This window comes from Rattus rattus, chromosome 1 (assembly GCF_011064425.1).
Source record: "Rattus rattus isolate New Zealand chromosome 1, Rrattus_CSIRO_v1, whole genome shotgun sequence".
Taxonomy (NCBI): Eukaryota; Metazoa; Chordata; class Mammalia; order Rodentia; family Muridae; genus Rattus; species Rattus rattus.
The window spans coordinates 207,674,145-207,688,278 of NC_046154.1; the positions used below are offsets into that span (position 1 = coordinate 207,674,145).

The following is a 14,134-nucleotide window of genomic DNA, read 5'->3' on the forward strand; positions in this document are numbered from 1 at the left end:
ATCCTTAGGTTTGATCTTCTCATTGAGTCCTGGATTTCCTGTATGTTTTGGACCAGTAGCTTTTTCCGCTTTACATTATCTTTGACAGTTGAGTCAATGATTTCTATGGAATCTTCTGCTCCTGAGATTCTCTCTTCCATCTCTTGTATTCTGTTGGTGAAGCTTGTATCTACAGCTCCTTGTCTCTTCTTTTGGTTTTCTATATCCAGGGTTATTTCCATGTGTTCTTTCTTGATTGCTTCTATTTCCATTTTTAATTCCTTCAACTGTTTGATTGTGTTTTCCTGGAATTCTTTCAGGGATTTTTGCGATTCCTCTCTGTAGGCTTCTACTTGTTCTCTAAGGGAGTTCTTCATGTCTTTCTTGAAGTCCTCCAGCATCATGATCAAATCTGATTTTGAAACTAGATCTTGCTTTTCTGGTGTGTTTGGATATTCCATGTTTGTTTTGGTGGGAGAATTGGGCTCCGATGATGCCATGTAGTCTTGGTTTCTGTTGCTTGTGTTCCTGCGCTTGCCTCTCGCCATCAGATTATCTCTAGTGTTACTTTGTTCTGCTAATTCTGACAGTGGCTAGACTGTCCTATAAGCCTGTGTGTCAGGAGTGCTGTAGACCTGTTTTACGGTTTTCTTTCAGCCAGTTATGGGGACAGAGTGTTCTGCTTTCGTGTGTGTAGTTTTGCCCCTCTACAGGTCTTCAGCTGTGCCTGTGGGCCTGTGTCTTGAGTTCACCAGGCAGGTCACTTGCAGCAGAAAAGTTGGTCTTACCTGTGGTCCCGAGGCTCAAGTTCGCTCGAGGGGTGCTGCCCACGGGTTCTCTGCCGTGGCAGCAACCGGGAAGATCTGCGCCGCCCCTTCTGGGAGCCTCCGTGCACCAGGGTTCCAGATGGCCTCCGGTGTTTTCCTCTGGAATCAGCAATGTGTGCAGAGAGCAGTCTCTTCTGGTTTCGCAGGCGTGTCTGCCTCTCTGAAGGTTTAGCTCTCCCTCCCACGGGATTTGGGGTAGAGAACTGTTTATCCGGTCTGTTTCCTTCAGGTTCGGGGGTGTTTCAGGCAGGGGTCCTGCGCTTCCTGGGCCCTCTCCCACGGGAGCCCAGAGGCCTTATACAGTTTCCTCTTGGGCCAGGGATGTGGGCAGGGGTGGGCAGTGTTGGTGGTCTCTTCCTTCTACAGCCTCAGGAGTGCCCACCTGACCAGGCGGTGAGGTCTCTCCCTCGGGTTTTGGGAGCAGAGAGCTGCTGCGGGCCGGGATCCGCGGGTGTGGGACTTCCGGTAAACACAGGACGTGCCCGGTCCTAGAGGAATTCTGCCTCCGTGTGTCCCGAGATCACCAGGCTGCTTTCTTGCAGCAGAAAAGTTGGTCTTACCTGTGGTCCCGAGGCTCAAGTTCGCTTGCGGGGTGCTGCCCACGGGCTCTCTGCGGTGGCAGCAACCGGGAAGATCTGCGCCCGAGAAACATTATCTTAACCTTTTAGTGCCTCTACTTTCTCACAAAAGGCTGTTGCACAATGCATACCTAGAGGAATGTGAGCGTGCTTTGCGTCTCATCCTGGAGGAAGTGCTGTAAGTTTGTTTCCTCAGCAACCACTTGCTAAACTCTGGCCTTAAGCCTATGAACCTACTAAGGCCATAGACTAGTTATTAACCAACCAAACAACCCTGTTATGGAGCAGCTTCCTGGTGCTATTTATTAAACTATGTCTCCAGAAAGAAAAGTTAAAGTTCTAGTCCCAAAAAACCTTAATAAGGGATCTTATGGAGGCAAAGGCTTCACAGAAATATCCAAGGTAAAGTTAATAGAATCAGCTGTAACGCCCTCTGGCTTCTAAAGAGGTATTCATTGAAAAGGAGGGAAATTTGGACACAAACGTGCACAAGGAAAGAAAGACACATAAAGACGAAGCTAGCATCGCATCCAAGGGGCTGGGCAGGTGGCTTAACCGGTAAAGCGCTTCCCTTGCAAGTGACTGGACCTGACTTCAGTCTCCAGAACCCACTCTAAAAAGCCTCTGTTTGGTGGTCTGCATTTGTAATCCCAGAAACATGGAGGTGAGCATGAGGATCCCTGGGATTTGCTGACCAGCTCACCTAGCCTACCTGGCAGATTCTAAGTCAATGACAGACCCTGTCCTTTAACAACAACAACAACAAAAAAAAAAAAAAAAAAAAAAAAACTGGACAACATCAGAAGGGTTATCCCTGGCCTCACACACACACACACACACACACACACACACACACACACACACACAGGGGGGTGGCAGGGGGTAGGGGCTGGAGGGAATTCACGTATAGATTGGAGAATTCAAAAGACTGCAGTAAAGCAGAGGGGGCTGGAATGATTAGAGCAGACTGCCCCTCAAGATTTCCGGAAGGAACACTCCTACCAGGACCTTGATCTCAGGCTTCAGCCTCAAGAGCTGCAAGAGGACAGTTTCTACTCTCAAGGCACCTAGCATGGGATCCCTGCCTACACAGACCCAGCAATCCAATACACATGGGGAGCAAGGGCTGGGGGACGACACCAAGAATTCAGACCACTCTACAGCAGGGCCTACTTCAATAGGGTTCAAGGTGAACTGCTGAATGAAAAAATAAATAAATAAATAAATAAAAATGACAGCCATTTTCATCAAATTCTCCTCATTCGCTTTCTTCTCAGCAGTGGCTGTAAGAGAGGAGTCATAAACTAGATGCCATGCCATTATTAACATCATTATCAGCAACTCACTTATACAGGTCACAGTGAGAATTAGACTTTAATGTTTCCTCCCAATGCAGGCAGGGTGCTGGCTACACCCAGATAATGCAGGACGACAAAGCTGGTTAAGCTCTTGTGTGATTTATTTTTGCTCCTATGGGAAGTTGACGCTTTATTCATTAAACTACTCCCTTTGCCCACATTTCTAAATCATTGCTTTCCATTCTGATTCCATCTAGTTTTCATTTCGGAGTTTCAGCTAGAATGGCTTTCATAATGAATTCTTTTTTTACCTGACAAGGCAAGTTAAACCCCCACCACACTGAACATTTAAAAGGGAAACCCGGCCCCTTTCTGTCAGGCTGTTTATCATATCTCGCAAATACTCGAATCCATTTGCCTTGGAGAAGGTTTGTCTTTCTATGACAGCCATATAAAAGGGTTTATTACAGTCCTCTATTCATTGGGGCTGCTCTGCCTGAAGATAAAAAGGAATTCATTTTCTGGGTTTTTCCTTGAATGTCAGCTCTATAGTTTGCTTCTATTATCAAAGTTCTTAACCCAAGAAGAATGGAGACGAGGGAGAGTTTAAGCTGATACACAATATCAGGCTAGAGTATGGAGTAGCATAGAAATTGAAAATTTCCAAAATAAAATCTGACTTTAAATGTAAATTATATATAAAGACAAAGATCACTGCGGGTTATAATAACCATTACTGAATATACATGGAATACAGAACTCTCCAATATCAAACTAATGTCAGCATTAATCTTTATGAATACTCCAACCTGTCTGGTATGGAGTGGTGCTTTCACGGACATCACCTGGAATTTGGAAGCAGATGGCCTTTGGCAGGTCTAGGTAGTGCCTGAGGCTGTACATTCCTAGCAGATCACTGATTGTGGGGATGCTTCAAGTCAAAGAGAAGCCATTGAGTGGCAAAGGGAAACAGCTAAAATGACCAAAGTATGTGCTCCAGGCCTTGGAAACATTAGCTTCTCTCAAACCCCTAAGTAACAGTCTGAAAATAATAGGAGAAACTGAGGTCCTGGTACCGTACCAACTACACACACTCCCGGCATTCACTGTTGGGCAGGGCATGTCTGACAGGCTAATGCAGATTAGGAAGTATTAGGAGACTGTACCAGTTATTAACGAGCTGCCCTCATACCATAGACATTGACGAAAGAGCACGAAATGGGAACAGGAAGGCCCAGAGGCTCTCAGCAACAACTTAGTAGAGACATGAACAGGGCTAGAGATTATTCATTACACACCTGGAGGCACGAGCAGAGGAACTCAAGTTCCCAATTGATATATACTCAGGAGGTTTAAAGAAATTTGGATTACACATGGGGTGCTAGACAGTGAAATATGGATGAGTCATTCGAGCCCATCTCTTTGGCCAGGAAACAATGCAAATACAAACGCTTTTAAATGCAAGTCATCTTTCAGTCCTCTTTTGTTTCATAAACCAGTGAGCCCCAGGTGTGGAAATTAATATTCTATAGAGAAAACAGGAGACGGGCATGGAATTGGGGGGTGGGGGGATATACTCAGTGTCTATAGAACAAAAATTCGAGGAGCACTGAATAATTTCAAGCCCAACAAATGATAAATAATAGAAATCACCCTCCATCTTTCTTACTAAAGACATTTCTAACAACTTTATTTTTTGTATCATAATTATAATTTGATTATTTTTATTTTCTACATTTGTCTTTGTACTGGAGAATTTCATTTGTATAGACGATGACCATATCTACCTTCACATTCCTCCACTCCAGTTCTCCCTGTACTTCTTCAGCACATCCCCCTCCCAATTTCGTGTCTAATCAATATATTACATGTTGTATTAACATATTATATATTAATTATATATTGTTATTATATGTTGCATAATATGTTGTTGTATGGTATGTTATTATGTATTATATAATACACACACACACTCTTGTGCTCATATACGTCCATGGGTAAACGGTCATACACTAGAGCATATGTTGTATGACAGACTTTTCCTGGGGAGATGCTACACACACATCTACTCAGTCCAGATATGACGCCAAGGACAGAACAAAGTGCTAATGCCACCAAAGTCTAATTTAGTGAAGCAATGAGTTGTGTTGAGATTATATACAGGAATCCATGTAAGGGCAGCTTACAGGAACAGAAATGACTCAGAGACGCCTGTATCACCAAAGCCCACCCCAGCTCACAAAAGACGGGAGCCTAGAGCACACTGCACACCCTGGAGCCTAGAGCACACTGCACACCCTGGAGCCTAGAGCACACTGCACATCCTGGAGCCTAGAGCACACTGCACATCCTGGAGCCTAGAGCACACTGCTCATCCTGGAGCCTAGAACACTGCACATCCTGGAGACTAGAGCACACTGCACACCCTGGAACCTGGGCACACTGCTCACCCCTGCACACTGCACCCTGGAGCCTGGAGCCTAGAGCACACTGCACACCCTGGAGCCTAGAGCACACTGCACACCCTGGAGCCTAGAGCACACTACTCATCCTGGAGCCAGAGCACACTGCACCTCCTGGAGCCTAGAGCACACTGCACATCCTGGAGCCTAGAGCACACTGCACACCCTGGAGCCTGGAGCACACTGACACCCTGGAGCTTAGAGCACACTGCACCCTGGAGCCTAGAGCACACTGCTCACCCTGGAGCCTAGAGCACACTGCACACCTGGAGCCTAGAGCACACTGTACACCCTGGAGCCTAGGAGCACACTGCACACCCTGGAGCCTAGAGCACACTGCACACTACTCATCCTGGAGCCTAGAGCACACTGCACATCCTGGAGCCTAGAGCACACTGCACATCCTGGAGCCTAGAGCACACTGCACATCCTGGAGCCTAGAGCACACTGCCTGGAGCCTAGAGCACACTGCACATCCTGGAGCCTAGAGCACACTGCACATCCTGGAGCCTAGAGCACACTGCACATCCTGGAGCCTAGAGCACACTGCACATCCTGGAGCCTAGAGCACAATGCACATCCTGGAGCCTAGAGCACACTGCACATCCTGGAGCCTAGAGCACACTGCACACCCTGGAGCCTAGAGCACACTGCACACATCCTGGAGCCTAGAGCACACTGCACACTGCACACCCTGGAGCCTAGAGCACACTGCACACCCTGGAGCCTAGAGCACACTGCACACCCTGGAGCCTAGAGCACACTGCACACCCTGGAGCCTAGAGCACACTGCACACCCTGGAGCCTAGAGCACACTGCACATCCTGGAGCCTAGAGCACACTGCACATCCTGGAGCCTAGAGCACACTGCACATCCTGGAGCCTAGAGCACACTGCACATCCTGGAGCCTAGAGCACACTGCACACCCTGGAGCCTAGAGCACACTGCACACCCTGGAGCCTAGAGCACACTGCACACCCTGGAGCCTAGAGCACACTGCACACCCTGGAGCCTAGAGCACACTGCACACCCTGGAGCCTAGAGCACACTGCACAGCCTGCAGCATAGAGCACCTGAAGCCTAGAGCACACTGCACCTCCTGGAGCCTAGAGCACTGGAGCCTAGAGCACACTGCACACCCTGGAGCCTAGAGCACACTGCACACCCTGGAGCCTAGAGCACACTGCTCATCCTGGAGCCTAGAGCACACTGCACACCCTGGAGCCTAGAGCACACTGCACATCCTGGAGCCTAGAGCACACTGCACATCCTGGAGCCTAGAGCACACTGCACATCCTGGAGACAACGCAACAAGTTAGAGAGTAGGTTTTCCAAATGACTTAGTTGGACTAAACCTCTTTTTCTTTAATTGCATATTTTATTTGTTTACATTTCAAGTGGTTTTTTTTTGTTTTATCATACTTTATTAGAAATCCACGCTCTTCCACAGGAGGCCTACACGCCGCCGCTTGTGCGGCCGTCATGTCCCTAGTGATCCCCGAGAAGTTTCAGCACATCCTGCGAGTACTCAACACCAACATCGATGGGCAGCGGAAAACAGCCTTCGCTATCATTGCCATTAAGGGTGTGGGGCGGAGATACGCTCATGTGGTGTTGAGGAAAGCAGACATTGACCTCACCAAGAGGGCTGGGGAGCACGGAGGACGAGGTGGAGCGTGTGATCACCATCATACAGAACCCACGACAGTACAAGATCCCCGACTGGTTCTTGAACAGACAGAAGGATGTGAAGGATGGGAAGTACAGCCAGGTTCGCCAAGGGTCTAGACAACAAGCGCGTGAGGACCTGGAGCGGGCTGAAGAAAATCTGACCCCATAGGGGCTGCGCCACTTTGGGACCTTCGTGTCCGGGTCAGCACACAAGACCACTGGCAATGAGGGGCCATACTGTGGGTGTGTCCAAGAAGAAATGGGTCTTTGAGCCTTTGCTGTTAATAAATAATTTATATACCAGAAGAAAAAAAAAAGAAAAAGAAATCCACATATGCTTACATAATGTATATAATTGATTTATGTGTTTTTTGGGTTTTTTATTTATATTTCAAATGTTATCCCATTTCCCGGTTTCCCCTCAGCAAACCCACTATCCCATCCCCCTTCCCTGCTTCTATAAGGGTACTCCCCCACCCACCCACCTATTCATGCCTCGCCACCCTAGCATTCCTCTACATGGGGCATCAAGCCTTCACAGGACCAAGGGCCTCCCCTCCCATTAAAGCCAGATAAAGCCCCTTCAGTTCCTTCAGTCCTTCCTCTAACTCCTCCATTGGGGTCCTTGTGATCATTCCAAAGGTTGACTTCAAGCATCTGCATCTGTATAGGTCAGGATCTGTCAGAGCCTCTCAGGAGACAGCTGTATCAGGCTCCTATCAGCAAGCACTTCTTGACATCAGCAATAGTGACCGGGTTTGGTACCTGCATATGGGATGGATCCCCAGATGGGGATTCTCTGGATGACCTTTCCTTCAGTCTCTGCTCCACTCCTTGCCCCTGTATTTTCTTTAGACAGGAGCAATTCTGGATTAAAATTTTGGAGATGGGTAGGTGGCCCCATCCCTCAACCAGGGGGTCATGCCTAACCTCTGGATATGATCTCAGCAAGCTCTCCCTCCCCTTTATGGGGTATTTCAGCTAATGTCATCCCCATGGGGTCCTGGGAGACTCCTGCTTTCCTGGCATCTGGAACTAAACCTCTTCAAAACAGCTTCTCTAGTCCCAAAATCTTCTTTGCCTGTCTGAGTATGACTCTCAGCAGCTTTTATTGTTTATTATTGGGAGGAAGGGGCTAATGAATCTGATCAGTTTCAGGGACTTCCTAAAGCTATTTTGAGTTGTTTATTTTCTGACTTAAGAATCTTTTCTGCAGGATTAAATGTTTCAATCTGGGAAGAAACTACTACCCAACAGCACGGGAAGCATACCAATGACCACACGCCAAAGAATGATTTTCCCTCCCCAAAAAGCTATCACCTGGCAATAGCTCCTCCAGAAGAGAAGGGGCTAGAGAGTACCTCCACAACGTATGCTAGAATTTTGGCTTGCTTGAACTTGTGCAAGTAATCACAACTGCTATGAATTCAGAAGTAAAACAGCTAGGACACCTCCAGAAGACAAGATTTCACAGCATCCTTTTTATACTCCACATCTTAATCTTTCCCTAACATGGATCTAACATGTGGGCTTCTTTGTAGCCTTGAAGTTTTGCTTTTAGTGACTTTTAAATTCCATTGTTTGCTTTCACACCTGAAAAAGATGAAGAATTATATAAGCAACAAGAGTTGAGTTATAGGTTATAATGTTTCATTTTGATTGTCAACTTGATTGCATTAGGAAACATCTACGGCATTAGAGAGGCATACTTCTGGGTACATCTCTGAGCATTTTTCCAGAGAGCATTAACCGTGTCAAGGTTGGGGCAGAACCACCCTGAATTCTCTTAGGCTGGGGTTCTAGCCTAAACAAAAAGAGAAAATGGAAAAAGATAACTGCGGACTAGTCTTCATCCCCTCTGTTTCCTGAACAGTCAAGATATGAGCAAGCATCTTCATGCAGGAATCTACTTCCACAATCCTGCCTTCCCCTCTATGGTAGACTGTACCCTCAAATTCTAAGTCTGACATTGTTTCTTTTCAAGTATCAAGTCACAGTAGGAAGAAAAGAAACTAACAGATAGTTAAATCTAAAATGAACAACAAATAGTCTAACCTATCTACCTGCCTTACCACAGTCAAAAAAACCAGAAGACTCTGCCATCATAACCCTGAAAGGCTGTCATTAAAGTAGTGATATGTTCAGAGTAGTGACAAGCAGGGTCTTGCCAAAAGGCAGTGTGGCCAATAGTTGCTGTATAAACAGATCCACAACCTCATGGCTATATCAAGGCCATCCCTCAAAGTAATGAAACCCATGTGCATGGTCAAAGCATCCTTATAACCAGTTTACAATACTGGTTATAAGAATGCCCCTGCTCCCAACAACAACATATTAGCTGTGTACTGTTTGCCTCAACTGACTCTTCTATAAAATAGGAACACAGAAGTACTAAGCTCTTGGTGTTGTCAAGAAAATAAGTAAATAATGCATGGAGAAGATTTAACTCAATGTTTGGCATGTGGTAACTGTATTCCTGCCCATACATATTCACACAGAAAGACACACAGACACAGATGCAAAGAAAAGAGGAGATGGAGGGAGAGGGGAAGAAGAAGAGAAAATTTTTAAACTCCTATTAACAAAACATTTTTAAGTATCTGGAGTCCCCATCCCCACCCACCTTCTGGTTTCTTACAGTTTATCTAAAGTACAAAGGTATATGCTTCAGTGTATGTGTTGAGACAGGGTCTCATTATAAAGTCCTGGCTTTTCTGGAACTGGCTATGTAGATCAGGATGTCCTTGACCCACAAAGATCCTCCCATCTCTGCCTCCCAAGTAGTGGGATTAAAAGCATGCTCCATCATGCTCAGCCCAAGTAAATGGAAAAAAAATTATATATATATATATATATATATATATATATATAAATGAATGATTGGGAGCTGGCTTCTCCATAATGACTCAGCACCTTAATGAAAACAAAGTCATAACCAGAAACAAAGCACAGAAGTATGTTGGACCAAAAGGTAAGTCGGCTGTGATAGAAAAGAAAGAAGGCAAAAAGAGGATAGGACATAAGGTATTATTTATCTGCTTTTTTCAAGGCAGATAATGTCCTTGACTATACAGAACTGTGTTAGAGTCTAGGTCATATAAAAAGGAAGCTAAAAAGAATTGGGACTCAGCCTCTGTCATTTCTCAGTTCTGCTCAGCTCCTGCACAGTGCTGGGTCTTAAACAGAGTAATTAGGTGGAAAATCCTCTTTTCTGACTAATTAATTTCCTCCTACTGCCTTACCCACATCGGCGTCCCCTTCTCCTCTAGCCCATAAACATCTGCCTAAATAACCAATGTGTGCACTTTTCAAAGGACAGTAACATGGATGCTCAAGCAATATTCTGAGAGATATGGTTTGGTGGGAAGGTGAAGACCTTTCAATGGACCACTTCAAATCACTACCGTGTGTGTGTGTGTGTGTGTGTGTGTGTGTGTGTGTGTGTGTGTGTGTGTGTGTGTGTAAGAGAGAGAGGGAGAGGAGAAAGAGAGCTTGTTTCATTATATATAAGAATGGGTTGGTTGGTTTTATTCTGATTTTGTCATTGAGGAGACTAAGCATCGTCCCTTCATTTATAAGTTAAGAATACCTATCAGATGCCAGGCACTGTTAGGCTCCAGAGATCCAAAAAGAAAGTTTTTGGAAAAGAATATTTTGAAGACCTGTATACTGGCAAGCTAACACAAAAGTAAAAAGATAAAGACAGACAGACAGAAAGACAGAGAGAAAAAGAAAGACAGAAAGAGAAAATGAGGAGGAAGAAGAGCAGCAACTTTGATTTGGGCATTTGTCAAATTCCATAATTCTTGCTATGGCCAATATAAAGCCACCTACAGCATGCTGACCAGCCAGCAGCATTCCTAAACACGTACCACCAGCTCTCACCAGGTGAAATGCTACAGCTCCTGTACAAACACACCTCACAGTGTGGCAAGGGAAACAGGTATACCTGTAAACTCCAGAAGCAAGAGCAGCGTGCTACAGAACCAGAAGCATAGGAGGCAAAGGCAGCCTTCCTAGCGCCAAAGAGAAACTGGAAGGTTTGGCCACTAAAACTGCAAGTTTAATTTTCACAACGTCCCTGGACAGAAGGCTATCTGAGTGTCCTCAGATATTACTTTCTCTCACCATCTAGCCCTTAGTGGCCTTTTCAGTCCCTAATACAGTTGTACCTTATAGCTCCTACATAAAGATTCTGAAAGACAGGAGACCAAGATGAATGGCTTGTCCTTATTACTAGTGGCTGATTAGTGGTTCTGGGATTTTACGAAAGGAAACCTTGCCATTACTAAGTACAGCCTGAAGACTCATTTTATCATTTTTGACTTCTGTTTTAATTAACTGTACATATGGCTGTTCACTCATTAGGGTCAGGCAGTCCAGCCGGGATGAATCTTCCTGGCATCTGGGCTGAGTTAGCAAGTGCCTCTGGGATTTGGGACTGTGACAAGAAGTCATGCAGGAAAAATTCAGGGAAGGTTACAAACTCAGGTGCCAAAAGCAAACAGACTAAAGAACAGACAGCTACAGAAAAATGTCCCAAGGTAACCGACCATTCATACCTAATCCCCAGCATGGGCTGAATGAGGTCTGTGTGAGCCTGCAGAGGGCCTGAAGGCTCTAAAGTGCATGCGGGCTTTAGACTAGGCCATTTCCCAAATAAGAACTCCACAACCAACCACTGAACTCAACAGCAAAAAATACCAGTGACCCAAAAACCATCACGGTGCAAAGACGCAAGTCACCGTGACAACCACTTTTGTTTTCCCTCCTTCCTCATTTTTTAATATAAAATCCAAAAGACACTCAGCAGAAAACAAGATAGGCCACATGGCATGCTGCCTCCCAAAAGGGACTTTCCTTTCCACAAGAGTGTGTACCACGTACTTACTTAAAATTAAAAACTGAAGCCGTGTCTGCCAGTGCTCAAAAGAAACCCAGCTCGTCCAGTTGTTTTTGTTGTGAAAAATCCACAATTAATAATAGTGTAGAGCCAAACAGCTGAAACAGTAAATTTTCACATGGCTGCCTAAAGCGCCTGGAATGGGCATACACCTCCAAACATAGAAGAGGAGGGAGAAAGAAAGGGGGGATGGAGGGAGGGAGGAAGGAAGGGGAAGGAAGGAAGGAAGGAAGGAAGGAAGGAAGGGGAGAGGAGGGAGGGGGAGGGAGGGAGGGAGGGAGGGAGGGAGGGAGGAAGGAAGGAAGGAAGGAAGGGAAGAGAGGAAGGAAAGAAAGAGAAGGAAAGAAAGGGAAGGAAGGGAAGGAAAGAAGGAAGAAGGAATGAAAACAGGAGTTGATTTTTTTTAATAAGCTATGGAAATCAGTAGGAAGTCTCCTCAAAAGTCTGCTGTAATAGCCAGGCATGATGGTGTGCACCTTTAATCCCCACACTCAGAAGGCAGAGAAAGGCAGACTCTGAGCCTAAGGCCAGCCTGGTCTGCAGATCCAGTTCCAGTACAGCCAGAGCTACATAGAGAAACCCTGTCTCAAAAACACAAACAACAAACAAAAAGCTCTGCAAATGGAACTAACTACACAATTTCTGGGGACGCGTACAGACTCTAAGCTCACACAACACAGAGACACTCACGCATCCGTGTATACTGCTGCAGTATTCACAGTAGCAAAGATGTAGAGCCAGCCAACAAGTCCACCAACAGATCAGTAAGTAAAGAAAACACAGCACATCGGCATAATGGGATGCTATGCAGACACGAGACAGGGCTATGAAGTATGGATCATGTCGTACAAAGCCAAGGAAGAAGAGAAGCGGCCAGCCGGTGGCAGAGTGCACTGGGAGAACAATGGGCAGGAGGACAAAGCATAAACATGCACAGGAGGACATCATGGTGAAACTCATTGCTTTGCAAAACAATCTAAAAAGTGAGCAAATAAGGAAATAAAAAAGAAAGTGGCAACTGTGGGAGATATTAAACTAAAATTGGCCCGAAGGTGATTCCGTAACTTGTGCCCATAATGACCTTCGCTTTAACTTAATAAGTAAACTATCTGAAAGCTCAAGTCAGGAGTATGGTTGTGACAGTAACTGAGTTTTTGCAGTCATGAGCGGCTAAGAGATCAGACCAAGCTCAAATAAGGAAAGGTCAACACTGTATCCCAAGCCAGTTAAGCCTTCCCCACAAGCCCACTTGGGCTTGCTCACATTTCCTCAGAGCTGCCTGTCAGCCGTACCAGCGGGCGTGCCATTCCTGTCCTGGGAGATGCCCAATTCACAAACATTTCTCTGCTCAATTCAATTCTGCTAAATTTAATTTGTCGAAAGTCTTTATTTTAATACAAGTGGTTTACATGTTAATTAGTTTGATGGTAGCAAGTCTTTCCCAGTGCATAAACTTGAAATGTATATAGTTTTTTATTTGCCAATTATATATCCATAAAGATGAAAGAAGAAACCAAAAAATGGACAAAACTGCACAACATAAACTAAAAATGGAGACACAAGGAAAGACTTTAAAAATAACTAGTGAAACTAGTAGCCCAAAATATCACTTATGAAGACTAGCTGTTACCAAGTTTTCTTTGATTCCTTTATTGAGATGAAGAACTCTTCACCAGTGACTACCCCCTTCTCTCCTCTCTTTTTCAATAAAAATCTTTGCCTGGATTCTCTTAAATCCAAACCATCTACAACATAAATATGTCATCAAATTGTCCCAGGGCTCCTGAAGACATATTCTTAGTGGCAGAAGCTCAGTGGTAACTAATATATCACTTACCACACATTTTAACACATTTTGTCTATCACTAGTCTGGAGATCCCTGTAACATCTGAAATTTCCCTAAAATCATTACCATTTTCCCTACTAAGCAACAGTATTAGCAGTATATATTGAACCATATTTATTGTTTGCAGCATGGCTATTTTAAAACATTATTGAGGTTGTTTAGACAACAGACATATAGAATTTTCAATCATGAAAATAAAAATAAAACTCAAAAGCATGTAATTGAGAGATTTTATGCCAAAAATCTGAAGAAAGTTGTAATTAAGTCCTAGAATTCAGCTTAAATTTTTCTAGTGAGAAAATAGAAAATTTGATAAGTTTTATAAGTCTCATTCATTAAAATATAAACAAAGGTTTTTAAATATTTATTTATTTACTATGTGTATATCATACAGCTTTCTGCCTGCATGTACGCCTGCAGGCCAGAAAAGGGCACCAGATCCCATTACAGATGGTCGTGAGCCACCATGTGGCTGCTGGGAATTGAACTCAGGACCTCTGGAAGAGTAGTCAGAGCTCTTCACTCCTGAACCATCCCTCTTCTGCTCTAAAAATATTAAAGAAAAATA

General features: G+C 44.8%; 2 pseudogenes; both read left to right on the plus strand.

Moving 5' to 3' along the window:
* The first annotated feature begins 6,591 nt into the window (after positions 1 to 6,591).
* On the plus strand, positions 6,592 to 8,777 carry LOC116883969 (annotated as a pseudogene).
* Positions 8,778 to 12,514: 3,737 nt separating this feature from the next.
* Positions 12,515 to 14,134, plus strand: part of LOC116884054 — a 79,236-nt pseudogene continuing 77,616 nt past the window's right edge.